This window comes from Palaemon carinicauda, unplaced genomic scaffold (assembly GCF_036898095.1).
Source record: "Palaemon carinicauda isolate YSFRI2023 unplaced genomic scaffold, ASM3689809v2 scaffold321, whole genome shotgun sequence".
NCBI lineage: Eukaryota > Metazoa > Arthropoda > Malacostraca > Decapoda > Palaemonidae > Palaemon > Palaemon carinicauda.
Window position 1 is genome coordinate 136,324 of NW_027170882.1, and position 17,651 is coordinate 153,974.

Here is a 17,651-nt window from a genome sequence, read left to right on the forward strand (position 1 = left end):
AAATCGTCTCTCAGAGAGGAGATACTGGATAGTCTCCAGGCGTGAAGTCGGCTACGGCTTTGTGGGAGATGTTGGTGTGTGGTTGTTTGAGTGGATTGTGTCGTGGAGGGAGTTCTCTTGGTGGCTCCGTTAGGAGTTGCAGAATATCCGTGAACCATTTTGCGTGATGCCATAGCTGAGCTATGAGGGTCATTGAAAGATTGACCGAAGTTCTGGTCTTGTTGAGTACCCTCCTCATCAGACAGAACGGGGAAAAAAGCGTAAACATCGATGTTGTCCCACCGTTGTTGGAAAGCATCTTGCCAGAGAGCCTTGGGGTCTGGGACTGGGGAACAGTACAGCGGGACCCTGAAGTTCAGGGCCGTTGCGAAGAGGTCCACAGTCAGAGAACCACACAAAGTCAGGACTATGTTGGTTATTAGATGATCCAAAGACCACTCGGTACTCACTATCTGAGATGCTCTGCTCAGGTTGTCGCGAGCATATTCCTTTTGCCTGGAACGAAGTGTGCCGATAGTGGTATCGAGTGGATTTCGGCCCATCTCAGTATCTCTACTGCTAGATGGGATAGTTACTGCAAAAAAGTACCTCCTTGCTTGTTGATGTAGGCCATTACTGTGGTGTTGTCGCTCATCACCACCATCGAGTGGCTTGCAAGGAACTGTTGGAACTATTGAAGGGCCAAAAAGATGGCCTTCATCTCTAGGAGATTTATGTGGAGGTACTTTACCGACTCTGACCACAGGCCTGAGGTCGTGCGGTACAGCACGTGGGCCCCCAACCCTTTTTTTTTGAAGCGTCCGAGAACAGCATCAAATCCTGGGGGGAGGACAAGAAGGTCCACCCCCTTTCGTAGATTCTCATCTGTCACTCACCACTGGAGGTCTGTCAGTTCCGCAGGTCCCATGGAGATCTGGACTTCTGGGGAATCGTAACCTTGATTCCACCTGGACTTGAGTCGCCACTGGAGGGATCTCATCCTGAGGCGACCGTTGGGAACTAGACGAGCCAGCGATGAAAGGCGACCAAGGAGACGTAATCACGATTGGACTGGAAGTTCTTCTCTTCTGGGAAAAGGTCTTGCGACCTTTCTCAGCCTTGTTATCCTGTCGTCTGATGGGAAGCCTTTGTGGAGACTGGTGTCTATGATCATGCTAAGTATAACAGTCTCAGAGTAGGAAGCAGAGAAGACTTTTCCAGATTTACCATGATCCCCAGATCCTGGCAAAGTCTCAGAAGCTTGTCTCGGTGTTGAAGAAGGGTCGACACCGAGTCTGCCAGGATTAGCCAGTCGTCCATATAACGGATAAGACGGATGCAAATCCTGTGTGCCCAAGATGATACTAGAGTAAACACTCTGGTGAAAACTTGTGGTGCTGTGGAGAGACCAAAACACAGCACCTTGAACTGGTACTTTCTGTTGTCTAGGCTGAATCTTAAGTACAGTACTTCCTTGAAGATGGATGGACTGGGATCTGGAACTACACGTCCTTTAGGTCCAGTGCACATGAAGTCGTGCGGTCTTACTGCTAGTCTGACTGTGTCTGCTGTCTCCATGCTGAACGGAGTTTGTTTGACAAACTTGTTCAGGGCTGAGAGGTCGATGACTGGTCTTCAGTCTCCAGACGCCTTTCTTACAAGAAAGAGTCGACTGAAGAAGCCTGGGGATCCGTCGAGGACCTCTTGGAGACCGTCCTTCTTCAACAGAGTCCGGACTTCTGCTCGAAGGGCTTGCCCCCTTGCCGATCCCATGGCAAGGGAGTCTAATGACACTGGATTCCTGGTCAGGGGAGGTAGAGATGTTATGAACGGGACGCAGACCTAGACGGATCAAGGACATTGTCCAGGAATCACCCCCAAGCTGCTTCCACCTGTTTGAGTAACTTTGTAGGCATCCCCCCACTGGTGGAAACGCAGGGGGAATGCCTATCCTAGTGTTTGCGGCCTTGGCTGCTCCCTCTAGGATTCTTTCCTCCCCTGGAGGACTTTTTGCCTTTCCTGTCCTTGACAAGAAAAGGCTTAGACACCACAGTCTTCGCTGCTGTTTTCGTCGTCGTTACGGTCTTGGTTGGACGGGACTGCTGGGGTGTTGGAGGTTTATAGGGCTTAGATGTTAAAGCCTTATGGAGGAGGGAGTCTTGATGAGACTTCCTCCACCTATCAGCAGCAAGTTCCACATCCTTAGGCTCAAACAGATGGGACCCCTCTAGGGAGGAATGTCTGAGCCTGTTTATCTCGACGATAGGGACATTCTTGTGGAACCTCTCAGACACTGTATCTCGACGTTTCAAGATGGCGTTTGCCCACAAGATCGAGACTTGGTGGGCAAGAAACTCGATCGTGCGAGTGCCTGAGAGAAAGAAGATTTCCATAGCTTTCCTAGTATGTTCCCTGGAAAAATCCTCGGACCATATCAGGATATCTAAGGTCCCTAACCAGATGTCCAGCCATGATGTAGCTTGCATAGCATACTTGGTGACCTCCTGATTAAGGATCTCGGTTGCCGAGAACAAGACCTCCCAATTGGAGAATCTCTCAAGAGGGATTCCCCTGGTTAGCTCTTCCAGAGAGTGGTGAAGAGGAAGAGCTGAACTGGGTTCCTCCAAGAACTCCAAGTACTGTACAGTACTCTGCTGTTCGCGAGGTGGGAGGAGCTTGTTCGTGGTACCGGCACAGTTGGAGGAGGAAAACTCAGAGAGCTGTAGGGAGATCTTATCCCTGGTACTCTTCACCCCTTGAGACCAGGGAAGGGTTGCACTGGTCTTTGAGGGTTTCTGAGTACCAAAGACGCGGTCTAAGACCGTGTCTTTGCCCTGTCGAGGGGGTATCTCTGGGTCGGAAAACCCATTGAGAACCCTCATTAGAGTCAGAACCTGCCAGAATGCATGCTCTGGCTCTTGGTGGTCTCCTGCTGTAGAACTTGCAGCAAAGTCTCCTATCCCAAAGGCTCTTCTTGGGGTGAATAGCTGACATTCCCTGAGTGGCTGGCTGTCTCCATTCTAGCCCTAGTGGGAGACTTTGGCAGTGTTTTAGAGTCTTTGGATTCCTTCCGAGGAAGGAGGCAAGACTCAAACATCGATGATCTGTGTGGCATGTCCTTCCTGATCTCAGATTGCAGGGAACTCTTGGCGTGAAGAGAGGTTTCCTCCATTGGTGCGATGAAGGAGTCTCTCTCCACGCGCAGTTCTCTTGGTGACGGGAGGTCTTCGTCCGACAGGGATGGAGACTCTCTCTGAGAAACAGAAGGAACTTGTCTCGATGGTCTGCATGGAGTCAGCTTCGCCCGAGGGGAAGTGACCGCATCAGAAACTCCTCTTTTCCTCTTCAAAGGGGTAGAGGAAGCCATGGTTCCATGCCTTAGGTCTAGAGCTATAGGTCGCTCTGATGAGCGATCAGACAGGACAGGCTTGAAAGCCTGTTACGGCTCTGACTAAGGCACCGAACCAGGGCTGCTGACTGACGGATGCACTGTCAGACTCATCCCCTGAAGGGAAAGGGACCGAAGGTTCCCTACGAGGAATCACTGTGATAGGTGGGTCCGCCTTAGAAGGCAGTTTAGAAATTCTGAACCCCTCTGCTTGAAAGTGTTTCCCTTCTCCCGAAGTAGGCGTTGGAATGCGTTTGCGGGAGGGGGAATGAGGTGATGGCGACCTTGCTTGATGACACATCCGTGCTCGTGCCTGTCGGTGCGCATGCTCGCGCGCCGGAGAAAGTTGGGCCGAGCGTGGGAGAATCTTGGAGCATGCATGGGTGCGCAGGAGTGTGTTGGCGCACGTCCGTAGGAGAGAGTTGGCGCGCGGGCACATGGTGGCACACAGAGTTGGCGCGTGGACACATGGTGGTGTGCAGGTGAGCGCTGGCGCGCTGATGAAAGTTGGTGCGTAGGTGAGGGCGGCAATGTGGTTGTCGTCTCACCTACAGACTTGTGCGCTGGAGAGTCATGGGGCGCAGGTATTTGCCGCACTGGTTGGCGAGCAAGCGATGAAGGGCGCACATGTTGGTGCAGGGGAGGGCGCTGGAACGTAGGAGAGCGTTGGAGCGCAGGCGAGTGCTGGCACGTGAGCAAGCGTTGGCTCTCAGGAGATTGTAGGCGCGTATGCGCAAGAAAGCGCAAGTGCGCTGTGGTGTGCTGGCGCCTGGGTGACCCTGGGTGTGTGCGCGCAGGGTGCGCAGGTGATCGTGGGCGCGTGGGTACGTAGCGCGCAGGAGAGCGCTGAGGTGTCGGTGAATGTTAGCCCGTAGGCGCGTGAGGCTGCTGCCGTCTGTGAGGACGAGCAGGTTGACGGGCACACCGAAGCACTGTAGAGTGATGATCTGCTTGTGGGCGCTGAAGGTCTGAGCGTCTGTCGCGCAGGGCGACTGTGATGGCGCGCAGCTGTGTACTTAAGTGGAACTACAGTGGGCTCTACAGGCCACAGGAATGATGATGGAAGGTCGGCAGGTCTGGAGAATGGATGGTCGACGTGTCCTTTGTAAGGACGACTATCCACCGAAGGAGATCGCAAACGATCTGCAGAGAGGTCCAGGACCGAAGTCACAAGACTAGTTGCAGGTGCAGTGATGGATGCTGTATGAAGGTCTGACTGGGGCTCCTCTTCAGGGGACTGCAGTGATGAAGTTGAACCAAATAAGCACCTCGAAGGGAGACTTCTAAGGCGAAGAGGAAGGCGAGCCTTCCGACGGATGCACCCTCTGAGGGCTGTTGGATCAGCAAGCTGACCATCAGCAGTACTCCGAAGGGGAGTCTCTATAAGTGAACTCCCCCGAGGGGAAGAAACACTTGCAGGAGAGACCAACGTTGAACTTAGTTTCCCCCTCGTAGGATGGTCAGGAACGGGGGAAACCAAGTCGGCAGCTACAGCTGTGGAGTTTGGAGTGGCAGAGATGGATGACGCTGCATGAGACACCTTCGACACAACAACGTCGACAAGAGTCGGTGGATCTACCTCTGACGGCGACGATGATTGCTTAACAGAAGCACCCATGCGGATGAACTGCAGCAGGGATTCCTTGGAGGGTGAACCCATGAGCCCCAAGGAAGACCGTATCTGAAAAAGGGAAGTTAGTGACAAGGCCTCACCAGGGGAGAGTGGTGGGGCTGCTTTGCTAGGGGAAGCAACAACATCACCTCTCGAGACCCGGGGATGGTCAATAATAACTTGGTCTACACTACTACTAGTCTCACGTAAGAGACCGAACGAGTAGGAGCTTCGGAGGAGTGTTGGGCGACGGAAGATGAGGCCTTGGGTTTTCTTCCTTCGAAGGAGAAACATCCCGCTTGGACTTCTTCCGCCGTCGCGCGAACCTCTCCCACTGGGAGGAAGACCACTCCCTGCACTTGTTAACACTATCCCACCGTTGACCTCTGCAGGAAGGACAAAGGGCGTGAGGATCAGTCTCAACCACCGACATACATGTTTCACAAGGGCCGCTGGAGAGTCCAGGGCAGGTGCGCATGGTCGCAGAAGTCAACTTCACACACACTCAAAGAGAAAGAGAGAAAACAAATTGGCGATAATGGCCACCAAAAGTCAGCGAGGATGAAGAGTGGCAACGACCGTTCAACATCCGAGCCGAAAGCAAAGTGAGCTCAATCACAGGTGTGTGAGGGGGAGAGGTAGCAAGCTACCCTCCCTAACTAGCGGTGTGGGTAGTTAACCCTCGTTAAAAATTAATGGCTCGTCATTTCAGCTACGCTGAAAGTAATACCCCTATTAAATAGCGAGGTTTGTATTCCAGTTATGGAACAAACCTACATTAATAATGTAAGCTTCCATGTGAAGTACAGTAATCATCGTTCATTTACGATGTAGGAACAGAAGTAATGTGAACTTCATTTCATACTCAACACTTGAGGACAAGCAACAAAGTCGAAAGATGCACATCAAACTGAGCTAAAGTGGGGCATTACTCTGAGTTATTGGGCTTTCTTTGCCCCCCCTCCCCCCCTCTTTTTTTTTATTTTTCTTTTAACAAACTGGTATTTAATCATGGGAAGGTTCAACAAGGAGTCGGTCTTTTGTCTGGTTCCAAAGAAATATCTTGGTTAAAAAATAATTTATTTGAACGAAGTTCAGTGCTGTTCCCCCCTATTGAAGTGAAAGCCCAAATTCCAAACTTCATATAAAATTTTCTATGGCTGATACTCTTGTTATATGCTGACATGTTTACAGCTCCCAGCCATGCATAGCTGCTGCCCTATCAGGAGGTTACTTGGGTGAATGCATGAATACCCTTGTTCTCATTACTTATTCCAACCTGAAAATCTGTCAATAGCTAAAGGAACTTTTCCAACACAGCACTGAGAGGAGGGTGGGTGATGCTCATGAACTTTGGAAAGTACCGATACAAATTTAATGGAAAATTTGTGTTTAAATTATTTCAAAAACTCTATTTCTGAATCCCCCACTAAAAGCAGGCAGTAATGGCGATGTCAAGGTTCAGTAAAGTCTACCCAAATATGAAAGCAAAAAGGTCTCTCTTGTGCAACTGTTCCAAACCCCTCACGGTTTTGGGAAGTATTAGCAACTGTACCTTGTAGAAATTATACTGATCTGTATATTTCCAAACATCCAGAACAAGTTGCCCTGTTGCAAAACCCACACATAGACTTCACTATTTCCAACATCTAACACATTATTATTACTGGCTAAACAAGAGGCCCTGTTGGAAAAGATTTCCTAGTTTATCTCTGGAATCTGGTAGGCCTACGAGAGAAAGGATCCCTAGGATAAGACTACTGAAAATTTCTCTATTACTTACTCGGGCAATTCTTCTCCACCTGTATTTTGGCATGACATCATCATCTTGCTAATGCTGGTATGAACCCAGTATATATATGGGCCTCTAATTGTGGTCAACATTGAGTTATTTGACCAAAAAAGGCAGTAAAGAATCCACACTCATAGTTGTTGAAAGATTCCATCTGCAAAATTCATATAAGTCATTAGTTTTAAATTGCAGTATTAATATAGTTGAACACAGTTGTATAAAAAATAACCTTATCCTTCTCCTATACTATCTTTCAATCTTGGGCCTGTAAAATAGAAGAGAATGTCCTCAATTTACAAATGTAACAGGTTCCAAAAAGCTGATGATGATTCAAATTATATTAAATTTTTGCCTAATGTAGGATTCACTCAACTCCCATGGCTACAAGTTTCAGCTGCAAAAGTAAACAAATATTGTTTATTACTCTATTTCCTTATGAACTTTTGACACCATCTAAAATTTATGATTTCAGTTGGAAATTGTCTATCTCTGAATGTTTGTTCATTAAGTTAAGGACCTTCAGTATATTAATAACAGGTATCAGGTATTAGGATTGAGAAACCAGTTTGTCCCTTTGATAACTCAACCAAGTAGTCGATCATGACCTTTCTGTTACCCTTCACTGAGGTCGGAGCTGAAACTGCTGTTGAAATTATGGGTCTGTTACTAAAGGTGACCTCAATGAATGCCTCAGGACAATTCAAAGTCAAGTCCTCATAATACCTTTTAAATCTATTGGACTCTATACACTTCACAGACAATTTGCATTAAAAAATATAATTTTTTTTTTTGTCTTATTCAGAAATCAAAGAAATATGATACAATAAAAATCTATTAATTTCATTTTTTAGATGGATTAAACAATTATATTGCTCTATACATTGCATTTATTTAATATTAAATTCAATACTCAATTCAACCAACGTTGTGTTCATCACAAATAAAAAAATCTTATCTATAACCAATTTTTTTTAGCGAGACAGATTTGCCCCACTCGCAGCGGTGCTATTTTAGCTCGGAAATGTTTCCTGATTGCTGATTGGTTGGACAAGATAATTCTAACCAATCAGCGCTCAGGAAACTTTTCCAAGCTAAAAGGGCACCGCTGCGAGTTGGTGCAAATGCACCTCATTAATACAAATTGACTTTAGGTTACCCACTTCCTCATTTCCTTTCTAATACTGTCTTCCCTCTTTAAATCAACTATACCAGATGACCTGGGTACGCCGGGGAGAGGCAAAAATTGGATGCTGGGAGCAATGCACCATATTATTAATAGCTAAGCTACAACCCTAGTTGGAAAAACAGGATGCTATAAGCCCAAGGGCTCCAACTCGAAAATAGCCCAGTGAGGAAAAAAATTAATGAAAAATGAATAGTGCACCTGAGTGCACCTTCAAGAAAGAAAACTCTAACCCAAGACAGTGGAAGACCATGATAAAGAGGCTATGGCACTACCAACGACTAGAGAACAATGTTTTGATATTGGAGTGTTTCCTATAAGAGCTGCTTCCCATAGGTAAAGTCTCTTCTACCCTTACGGCAATGGTTTAATATTGGCATGTCCTTCTCCTACAAGAATTGCTTCCCATAGATAAAGTCTCTTCTATCCTTACGGCAATAGTTTAATATTGGCATGTCCTTCTCCCATAAGAGCTGCTTCCCATAGATAAAGTCTCTTCTATCCTTACGGGAATAGTTTAATATTGGCATGTCCTTCTCCCATAAGAGCTGCTTCCCATAGATAAAGTCTCTTCTATCCTTACGGCAATAGTTTAATATTGGCATGTCCTTCTCCCATAAGAGCTGCTTCCCATAGATAAAGTCTCTTCTATCCTTACGGGAATAGTTTAATATTGGCATGTCCTTCTCCCATAAGAGCTGCTTCCCATAGATAAAGTCTCTTCTATCCTTACGGCAATAGTTTAATATTGGCATGTCCTTCTCCAATAAGAGCTGCTTACCGTAGCTAAAGTCTTCTACTCTTTCTACCTGGTAGAAAGTAGTGGTAAATAAATGTCTGGTAGTTTAAAAAGTTCAACCAAACTATTGATTCCAATCTATAGCTTGTATAGGACTCATTTTGGGGTTTGTTCTTGAGTAGAGAAAATAATTAAATCTAATGTAATACTGATTCCAATATATTAGTTCGTACGAGGCTGGTTTGGATGTTTGTTTTTACATGAAGAGAAAATAAAGGAATCACAAGGTTACAATTGGTAGGTAGTAGGTTGGCCAGGGTGGCACCAGTCACCCATTGAGATACTACTGCTAGTGTTTTATGGGGTCCATTGACTGGCCAGACAGTACTGCATTGGATCCTCCTCTCTGGTTACGGTTCTTTCACTTTGCCTACACATACACCGAATAGTCTGGCCTATTCTTTACAGATTCTCCTCTGTCCTCATTCACTTGACAACACTGAGATTACCAAACAATTCTTCACCAAAGGGGTTAACTACTGCAATGTAATTGTCCAGTGGGTACTTTTCTCTTGGTAAGGATAGAAGAGATTCTTTAGCTATGGTAAGCAGCTCTTCTAGGAGAAGGACACTCAAAAATCAAACCATTGTTCTCTAGTCTTGGGTAGTGCCATAGCCTATGTACCATGGTCTTCCACTGTCTTGGGTTAGAGTTCTCTTGCTTGAGGGTACGCTCGGGCACACTTTTCTATCTCGTTTCTCTTCCTTTTGTTTTGTTAAAGCTTTTATAGTATATAAAGGAAGTATCTATTTTAATGTTAGTGTTCTTAAGATATTTTATTTTTCCTGGTTTTCTTTCCTCACTGGGCTATTTTCACTGTTGGAGCTTATAGCATCCTGCTTCCAACTAGGGTTGTAGCATAGCAAGTAATAATAATATAATAAAAAAAGATCTAAGTGATTTAAGATCAATACATGACATCACTTTTTCATTCATCCACATGAAATACAGTATGTTCAATTGTTAATGTTTGACGCAACAGGAGCATTAGTTAAATGGCCATATTCAAGCCCCAAGTATAGGAAGACTTAATTCCTTCGGAGGTATCAGGTTATAAATATCTTGATTTAAATTAAGTCTGTAATTTATTGGAAATATTTTCGATAACAAATAAAGCTTTCCTACTGTTGATCATTTGCACTTTACCCTATGGTATGAAACTCATGCAAAAGTACGGCATTAGCTTTTGGAGAATTTGGGCCATACGGCCAGCCATTCTGGCCTAAGGCCACTCAACAGCCAGGTAAAAATGAGGGGGAACACTGCAGTTGCTTTAAGAAGAGTCAAGAAAGTAGCAAACTGACATTGAAAAGAACTTATCGCAATGATCAACTATAGTCCATTTCTTTTAGGATGCATATTTGCACAGACTCCCAGCGGTGCCCTTTCAGCTCGGAAAAGTTTCCGGATCGCTGATTGGTTGGACAAGATAATTCTAACCAATCAGCGATCAGGAAACTTTTCCGAGCTAAAAGGGCACCGCTGCGAATCGGTGCAAATATGCATTGCTAAAAGAAATGAACTATAAAGGGACACTCAAGAGCGGCGACCTCCCCTGTGTCAGCTTAATTCACAACCTCGACATATATTAATTGGCGTGGATTTTCATACACTTATAAACCAAGTTTGAAGTCTGTGACAACGATGTCCAAAGTTATTGTTGATTATATGAATCTTTTACGGATTGGTGACTAATATTACCCCTTTAAGTCAATATATCTGTTTTTAAAACAGTAAATGCCTGGCAACATTTATTCCAGGATTTTTACCATTTTTTTTTTACGGCAATTTTTAACATTAAGACTCAATACTTTCAAAATCAAAAGAGCCATCAGTTTACATTACTTTGGCATACAGTATAGCCTGTGGACCATTTAGAGACCATTTAACTTATTATGTAGCCCACAGTACTCAAGTACTTTTATTGACCCCTTAAATCATTGATCAGGCTTAACAATTTCCTTCTATCATATTTTTCCTGGAAACCTGATTTCACTTGAAAAAAATTAATTCACCTACTTAAACTTACCCTTTTCGACGTAACCTGACAACGTCTAATCTCTTTAACAGGAAACCCTTGGTTTCTATTCAATCCAACATTTACACTTACTCAAATTTGTTAATCATAGCCAGCTGCCACGTTATCTAATTTATATTGAAATATATATCGGCATCTGTGAAATTATTCAACCTAAGGTTTTGTCAAGATACCAGGCGTCTCCAAGGTTGTGAAATTTCTTAACCTACTGTACCTATACGTTTTAAAGAGGAATACTTGGCCTCGGTTAAAAATTTCTTAACCTACTGTACCTATACGTTTTAAAGAGGAATACTTGGCCTCAGTCAAAAATTTCTTAACCTACTGTACCTATACGTTTTAAAGAGGAATACTTGGCCTCAGTTAAATCACGGTAAGACCACAACGTAACGTCTATTTCGCAAGGTACACAAATTGAGGTTCCGAACATACTTTCATTTAGAAAAAATATATTTGATGGCTTCGTAAAAACTTTGTTATCTTAAATATGAAGAAATTACAGGTGCATTTGTTCGCTTTTTACATGAACGTCAACAAGACACTAATAGTTTATATATGAAATGTCTGTTTTGACGTTGTTACTTATTTTAGAATGTTTTATTGTTAATTTTTTCTCTTCATTTATCTATTTCCTTTCCTCACTGGGCTATTTTTCCCTGTTGGAGCCCCTGGGCTTATAGCATCTTGCTTTTCCAACTAGGGTTGTAGCTTGGATAGTAGTAATAATAAAAATAATAATAATAATACAACCGAAACAGAATAATTTATGAAAACGATCCAATATGACTTTCTTTTAAAGGGAGATGTGGGTAAGGAGCCCATGATAAGTGAACACAATACTAATAAGAAAACCCTGCCATAAGCCCAAGGACTCCAACAGGGAAAAATAGCCAAGTGAGGAAAGGATCTACAGAAATAAGTAAGCTATACAAAAAGTTATGAACCATTGGAATATAGAGAAAAGTAACATTAAAACAGATCTTTTTATAATAAAAAAAAAACTATTCTTAACATTAGGGGGTTGAAAATAAAGGAGTAATGGGGCATGAGTCATCATACATACACCCTGAATGCCTTAAATAGTGGACCTCAATACGCTGCCCGGAACAAATGAGCATTAAAATGTTATTATGCAAGCGAAGCAAAGACAATTCTGAATTGGTGTATAGAAAACGGTCCTCAATAGAACTACCTCGGAGGCAGTGACTCAGTAGGGTTGATTCACCCAGTTATATTTGCACGAAATACAATTAGGTTAAGTTTTCTTGTAGTTTCGTTGATTTCTGATACTTTCTTCATCTACTATTTTTCATTTTTGCTGTCAACACCGATTCCCACAAAGGAACCGAATTAGGACCCCATTACTACTGGGATACGTAAGGTGGTAGATATCAGAGCAAGTTAAAACAAGAAAAATACTTTCCATGAAAAAATATAGAACAGGTGGTCGCTGATAAATAAACATGACCTCACCCTGGCACAAAATCTAAAGCAATTTCCGTAAAAAAAAAGACTTATACATGACCTAAAACTTTGTGGTATCAGAAAAGTTTTGACATGGTCACAGTTTATGTGATAATCACTGCATAAAGAAAAAGCATTTAGCAGAAGGCATGTTACGTATATGATATAATTAAAACCTGAGAAATAACTCACATTTAATTGATCTTTGAAGGTTAGCAGGGAGAAAAAAAAGTCTAGAGGTTCCGGACACAAACAAACCCCCGCCATGTTGGAACTTCGTGACTTCGAGAATTAGTGTTGCCAGATGGCTTAGTCTAAAGATCCCCCCCCCCCAAAAAAAAAAAAGACAAGCTCAAAAATCCCCAATTTCCACAGATATATTTTCTCCAGATCCTGTAGGCTTTATTATTATACAAATTACTCTTTATACTTCATATAAGAGCAAGAAAATTGGTATGGAATATCCCCATCAGACACCCAAAAATTCCCAAATCTAAGGATGAATAGGCATATCTGGCAACACTGACTTGGTGACAGAATCTCGGGAAAAATTATGAAATATTTTCGTACCTACAATTTGCTCCTGTAAATTATAAAACAAAGCTCTTTAAAATAGAAATAATTTCTTAAACACCATGGACAGTACAGTAAACGTGGAATTATATTTTATAACTTAATTATGAATGGTAACAAGAAAGTTGACTGAGAAGCGTTTCCTTATTTACTGCTCAGCACCAAGAGCATAGTCGCACGAAAAAAAGGCAAGAGAAGAACCCCCCAAAAGGGTAAAAACTCAAGCCTGGACAGGAAAAACTTCCCTCGGAAGGAAAGTTACCCACCCAAGGAGGCAAGCCTCCTGAGAGTTCTAAAATGAACTGAAGAGCTGTCCGTCGTCACAGGAATACTTCCAGTAGAAGGAGACACGCCCCTGACGAAAATACAAGGGGGGAGGCAGCAACAGCCGAATCCCCAGGCCTCAACAAGACAGCTCACACCGTTGCCATATTACAGAAACGAACTAGATCGGTAACTGTAAAAAAAAAATCCTTAGTACACATTCATTCCCCCGGGAAGGCTCCGAAGAGGAATCCCGAGGGAAAGGAAATAAGAATTACACAACAGGCACGTGCCCTCACAACCACTTACAATCACGGAAGGAGAGCTATAACCAAAACAGAATTATAACAATTATAATTATGAAACTATGTAATCATGTAATTTAAAAATGAATGAACACTAAAGAAAGAACGAAAACCCCGAAAGGAATCGACCTACAAGCTGAAAAAAACAACTACAATTAGATTCATAAATCAATTGAGACAAACGTACGGTGTAGCAACCCCCCCAAACGGAAAGGAAGCTACAAGGGCGTAGTAACACGTAGTAAAAGGGTGAACGACCTCAAGAGAGAGAGAGAGAGAGAAAGACCGAAGTCAAACTCGATTGCCACCCATAAAATTACGCCGTGGTGGCCTAACTGCCGAGGACACCACGTAGATATCGTACACTACACACACAAATCTGAAAAGGAAACTTACTGGTTTCTATACTCAAATATATAAACATGAAAACATGTTTACATATATATTGAGTAAAAGAAAATTAAGCGATAAAGTAAAGACAAAACAAACAATGGCTGCCAAGAGAGGACCAAGACAGAGACGTCTGTCACAGTCCGAGCCAAAAGTGAGAGTGAGCATTCATCTATGTGTGAGGGGGGGAGGGGTAGCTAGCTACCACTCCCCTACCCCTTCGCTCACTAGCACGGGGGTAATACACCCTCGTTAAATTCTAATGGCTCGCCATTTCAGCTGCGCTAAAAGGTAAACCCAATGTAAATAGCGTGGTTTGTATTTCAGTTACGGAACAATTATATATATATATATATATATATTATATATATATATATATATATATATATATATATATATACATATATATATATATATACATATATATATACATATATATATATATATATATATATATATATATATATATATATATATATATATATATATATATATATACATACATATACATATATATATATATATATATATATATATATATATATATATATATATATATATATATATACTATATCCTACGTTAATGGGGGACCCGCAGTGGGAACTCGGGGTTTTGGGTGGGGAAAACATACTGGGGAAATGATGTATAGCCGTAAAACAAGCATTTTCTTCTCTATACATTACCTTCTTGGATTTATAATGACCGGAGGAAAAGACAAAACAGTATAACTGTATAAACTTTGGGGCGTCGTTGCAAAGACTATTCCTCATGAAAAAATACAGTAACCAGTGCTGCCAATGCCTGATGTAGAACAAATGTTAGCATTCCAAGCTAACATTAGCACACTCACGTACGAACGTTCGTACATACCAGTTTTCGATCTTCTGCGCAAAAACCCCGCCTCCCTACGCAGAAACTTTTCCCCCACCAATAGGATTTCTTCTTCCCTAACCGTGAAATGTAACTCTCCGTCTCTCTACCAGCTCTGTTCAAGTCTATTACATGATTACTTATGTAATAACCCCGTATACATATTACAGTACTTTTGACCCTAGAATTACTCGTTTTATTATCCTATACCTTATAAAATCAACTCATTTTATATTTCCCATTCAATATTACTGTATTTATCATACACCGCATTTTATCTTCCTATATTGGTTTTATTCCTTTTGTTATTTCTTTGTCACAACCCAGATTTCACATAAATACTTGCTCTATACAAGTTTCCCTATACAGTTCATTCATGTTTACCCTCTAGACTCCGTTGTTTTCCCGTTAACCAATCACGATCCTATACGTATTCAAAGTTTACACAAGGGGCTTGTCAGTTAATATTTCCCTACCCCCTTCCTTTATCTCTTTAAATGGTCTATTCATACCCCTTCCACCAAATCCTTTTCGCTGGAAACCTTTGTCCTTGTAAGGTGTACGTCATTTCATGTGAAATCTATTTTTTCATATTTTGCCATGGAGGAAGATATAGAAACTTATAACGGCTGCAGTACAGTATTCCATACCTAAAAGCATTTGCTAAATTCCATGGTGATTTTTATGATTCTTCATCCAATGTTGATAATTTCCTTTAAGTACACGATATAATTCCTCACCTTTTACAGTGTCCCAAGTGCCGTTCCCTCCTATCTTACAAGAAAGACATTCACGTGTTGTATTGTAATACCGAAACCAAGATACCTAAAACCAAAAAGAAATGTCGGTGTCGTTATACCGTTACTTCTTATAAGGGTACATTTTTAGGAGAAAGTCGCCTACTCCCATGGAAGATATTATTTAAAGTTAAACCGTCAGTCTCACACTCCCGTGTCCCGCAAGTTACGACGTCCCCTTCATAAAGGTAAGTCATTCAACAAAAGGGTATGTGTGTTTTGTGACCTATTAACTTCTAGGTTAGGTTAGGTGGGTTTGTTAGGTTCTGTACCCTTTTTGTACCTTTTTATATAGTGTAAAGTGTATAGGAACAATTCATTAAAATACACATGATAATATTACCGTAGCATTGCTACCGTTAGCAATACCTTTGTAACGTTGTTAACAGTGTATAATTGGTAACGTTCCTTATTTTAACATTCCTAGTATATACGAGAGTTTTGTGACCTGGGAACCCCTAGGTTAGGTTAGGTGGGTTTGTTAGGTTCTGTACCCTTTTTGTAATTTTTATATATTGTGTAACTGGTAATATTACCGTAACAGTCCCAGGCATCGTTGATAACACTGTGTATCATTGGTAAAGCTGCTAATGTTATCGTTCTCAGTACATTTGTGAGTGAAGCGACACCGTTGAACAAGTGCTTATATTTAAATATTTTAACAACACATATGACAACAGTGGTTATATTTAGCCATTTTAACAGAAAATATATGTTTACCTGTAGAAAATAACGTGATTTAACCGTTTTTCACCTTCATTTCATATGTAATAACAGCAACCAATTCGGCAACTAAAAGTTAGTCGAATTGGTTGATGTTTGTTTGCGGTTGAATTGAAGGTCAAATTCGGTTAAATCACGTTATTTACTATAGGAAAACATATATAATCTGTTAGAAATCACACGCTGTAATACAATACAACTTTACGAAGGAACCATCATTACCAGCAATGGATCACTAGTTACAGAATTCAAGGAGACATTAGGGAGGGCAGAGCAAGCAATAGCCAGGCTAAAACAGTTTAAAGGTCAAATCGACTACCAAATTACATCAAAATCCTGATATACATTTCACTTGTAAGATCGATATCAACTTGTGGGCACCAGTCGTGGTACAGCACTGTAACAGCCGATGTAAAATTTTTTGCCTTTGAAAATACAGCATTGAGATGGATTTTGGCAATAATAAAGGCAGCAGCTATAACAAAGGCTGCGGGAGATAGCATAAGAGAATTGGGTTGAACTGAGAGATGGTACAGGAAAGAGACATAAGACTTGAATTCACCCAGGAACTTATTAAATCCTATTTCAAAAACGCCCAAGATACGCCCTACGCAAATCTGTACCGTTAAGTATATAAAAGGGTAGGCCTAATCTTCTAGCATGAAGTTTCTTGGTCTTGAAAGAAATATAGACCTACTTCAAGATACACTTCTACCAGCCATCAGGCTAATCTCACACCAAGAATAAAAGACAAACATTAACTGTAAAATAACTTTAATATCATGAAGTTATTGAGCATTACCTTCACAGTAAATGAAACAGAAGAAATTCACAGCACAGTTCAATATATATCGCCGTTCCTTGTTGACATGGAGGAGAAACAAAAGACTTATGGGACATTTTTCTTCCAAAATCTCAGATTCTCAGGAACCTCTTTCTCAGTAGGAACTCACATGGTGCAGTCAGGGTTGCCAGGTTTTCTAAATGAGAAAAGGTCAATTTCTAATCAACAGAGGCTTTAAAAGGTCAACCCATTAATAGAAAAAGGTCAAAAATATAGTATTTAAGGGCCGGATTTTTTCATATTACTAAAGGCCAACCTATTTAAATACAAAAGGTCAAATTTGAGTTTTTTTTGGCCGGAAAAAAGGCCAACCTGGCAACCCTGGGTGCAGTGTTGCCACTTGCCAGTAGGGTTAGTGTAAAAATTCCTAAAACTCATGATAAAAAATCCCCCTTTTCACAAATATATTTTCTTCTGGTCACGTAGGGTTTAGTAATATACTGCATATAAGTGTAAGATAACTAATTGCAACAATATAAATGTTTGTTTCTTCGTAGAAATTGGTACAGAATATCTCCATCAGACATATCCAAAATCCCCAAATCTAGGGATAAATTCCCGTATCTGGCAACACTGACTTGGTGACTTCCAGAATCTCGAGAAAAAATATGATATAGTTTCGTATCTA

The 17,651-nt window shown here is 41.8% G+C and overlaps 1 long non-coding RNA gene across 2 annotated transcripts in view; it reads right to left on the minus strand.

Moving 5' to 3' along the window:
* LOC137636538 (uncharacterized) overlaps positions 1-17,117 on the minus strand; it is a 38,206-nt gene extending 21,089 nt beyond the window's left edge. Inside the window, exons 1-2 of one of the 2 annotated variants that reach the window (XR_011043142.1) lie at positions 16,982-17,117; positions 6,763-6,925 (exon numbers count right to left, since the gene is read on the minus strand). This is a non-coding gene — a long non-coding RNA (uncharacterized lncRNA). Of the gene's footprint in view, positions 1-6,762; positions 6,926-12,448; positions 12,529-16,981 lie in introns of those variants that run through there. The other variant, XR_011043143.1, reaches the window with a different exon arrangement.
* Positions 17,118-17,651: the final 534 nt, after the last annotated feature.